Source organism: Echinops telfairi, unplaced genomic scaffold (genome assembly GCF_000313985.2).
Source record: "Echinops telfairi isolate 266 unplaced genomic scaffold, ASM31398v2 ScPeMD7_7424;HRSCAF=8462, whole genome shotgun sequence".
Classification (NCBI taxonomy): Eukaryota; Metazoa; Chordata; class Mammalia; order Afrosoricida; family Tenrecidae; genus Echinops; species Echinops telfairi.
The window spans coordinates 72,638,660-72,641,333 of NW_022111324.1; positions in this window are offsets into that span (position 1 = coordinate 72,638,660).

Below are 2,674 nucleotides of genomic sequence, written 5' to 3' on the forward strand. Positions count from 1 at the left end.
GTTCTTCCAGTGCTTTATCTCCTTGTTGAAACATTTCAATTGGTATTCCATCAACTCCTGGAACCTTGTTTTTGGATAATGCCTTCAGTGCAGCTTGAACTTCTTCCTCCAGTGCATTGGTTCTTGTTTATCCGCTTCCTTTGGAAATGACTCAAGGTCAACTTGTCCTTTTTGAGAGTGTCTTTTTTCCATCTTCTTTTGATGCTTCTTGCATCATTCAATATTTTGCCCATTGGTTCTTTCAATATTGCAAATTGAGGCCTGAATTTTTTGTGAGTTCTTTCTGTTTAAGATATGCTGATTGTGTTCTTCCTTTCTGGTTTTCTAACTCTAGGGCTGTGCATTCTTCATTATAATATTTGACTTTGTCATTTCAAGCTGCCCTTTGAAACTTTCTGTTCAGTTCTTTGATTTCATCATTTCTCCTATTTGCCTTAGATACTCTATGATTAAAAGCAAGTTTCAGAGTCCCTTCTGACATCCACTTTTATCTTTTCTTCCTTTATTGTCTTTTATATTACTTTTTGCTTTCTTCATGAATGATGATCTTAATGTCTTCCTACAGATTATCAGGTCTTCTGTCAGTTCAATGCATGAAATCTGTCTTTGAGATGTTCTCTAAATTCAGGTGGGATATACTCAAGGTCATATTTTGACTCTCATGGAGTTGTTTTAATTTTCTTCAGCTTCCACCTGAGCTTACATATTGACAATTGGTGGTCTGCTCCAGTCAGCCCCTGGCGCTGGTTTTAGCCACTAATATTAAGCTGCTTCATCATATCTTTCCACCTACTAGGCTTCTTGCTGAAAGTTGTCTTTGATACTTGTCCTCCAAGACAAAGCTGGCCTTCTGCTGCCACAATGGCTTCCCTGTTTGCAAGGAAGGACTGCCCTCTCCCTCATGCCCCTTGGACTCCACTTCTCTGGACCCTGGTGCTCAGCATCCTTGGGAGAACACTCAACTGTCCCCCCAGATCAACTGTCCCAGAAACTCCAAGCCGAGCTGACTCAAGCTCCATCCTGTGCAACACCCTTTCCTCTCTTCCCTGGAGACCACGCTGCAGCAGGCGAGCAGCTTCCCTGCCCAGGCCTTGGGGTGCCAACAACAGCGACCTTCTCTCCAAGCAACAACCCAAAACAAACAAGCAGGCACAAACAAACAAACTCGCTGCCATCTAGTCCATGCCAATAGCTTATAGCCTATAGCCTCCAAACACAAAACATCTAAACATACTTTCTGCCAGGAGATAAAACCACCCTCTGTCCTCAGCACAGATACCCAGAGACTCCCTGGGTATGCATGGAATCTTCTTTTGAGATGTTGTCTAAATTCAGGTGGGATTCAGACCCAACACACCTTTGGTGCCCCGAAATGATCTATATCAACATGACTTTGGGGCTGGTTGTGGGGAGCAGAGAAGGAAGGAAAAGGAGAACGTGACAGAGTACACAGGACCCCTCTCTCTACATTTACATGGAATGTTTTTATATTGTATTATTTTTGGAATTTTAATTGGTTTTCTTTATCATCATCTACCAAGTGAAGATAAAGGTTCTCAGTGGGCACAAATGGTTTGTGCTTGATTATTAACCTAAAGGCTGGTGGTTTGAACCCATGGCCCTGCAGAAGAAAGGCCTGGTGATCTGCTTCCATCAAGAACATAGCCCTCTGGAGAAGGTCTACTCTGTGGTGCATCAGGGCCATCATGAGTCAGAATCAGGTCAGCAGCAATATGTCTTCCTTTTGCTTTTTCAGCCTAGAGTGTTTGCTTATTAAGTAGTTATCGATGCGGGAAGAGACAGAACAGGGAAGTGGGAAGATGAGAAGGGAGATTCTTGGAGCATCTTCTCTTGTCAGATGCTCCTCAGGGGACTTTGTAGAGGGGATTTCACACACACACACACTCACACGATGATTATTTCTCCATTTAACGATTGGAAACGGGTGAGGAAATCAATGATGGATGAATAAATGAATGCGTGGCACTGCCCTTCCTCTCTCCCCTTCTGTTAGGCAGAGATGCCTTACATTCTTGAATTAGAAAGCATTTCTTTAGTTGGAGAACCATAAAAATAAACAAAATACAAGTTAACAACAGGTTAAAGCATTCAGAAAGCAATGGGACTAGCTAAGTTATACAGAAAATCTCCCTTCGTAAAGGTATTGCGACCATGAGTTAGAACCTACGGTAACTGGGAAGCTAGAATAAAAGTCTCACCAGCCTCAAATTCTGAAGATGAACTCCAGGATTTTCAGAGAGACTATTAATATTCTTCCGAGCATTCGCTGGATCTGAATGGTTTACCCCAAAAGGATCCAATTTGAACATTCCACATTACAAGAGAAGAATAGTCAAGGGTGATGACTCTAAAAACCTTTTTTATATTAATTAGGACTGGGGAACAAATCTGAAATGATCAAATAATGTTGGCATTTGGTAGCAGGAAGAAGAGCAGTCTTACATGTACTCTACAGAAGGGACCATGGGTGGCCAGTTCAGGGAATGCTGAGCAGGTGGGGGATGGTCCCACGGCAGAAGATTGCTGGCATGCCTGGGTCCAATTGAACCAAACAGCAGTAGCCATGACAATAGATTTTTTTTTTACATAAGCCTAAAGGAAAACTTATGAAGAGGTGGGTGTGGGAGACCTGGTAGGGCATGATCAAGGGGAA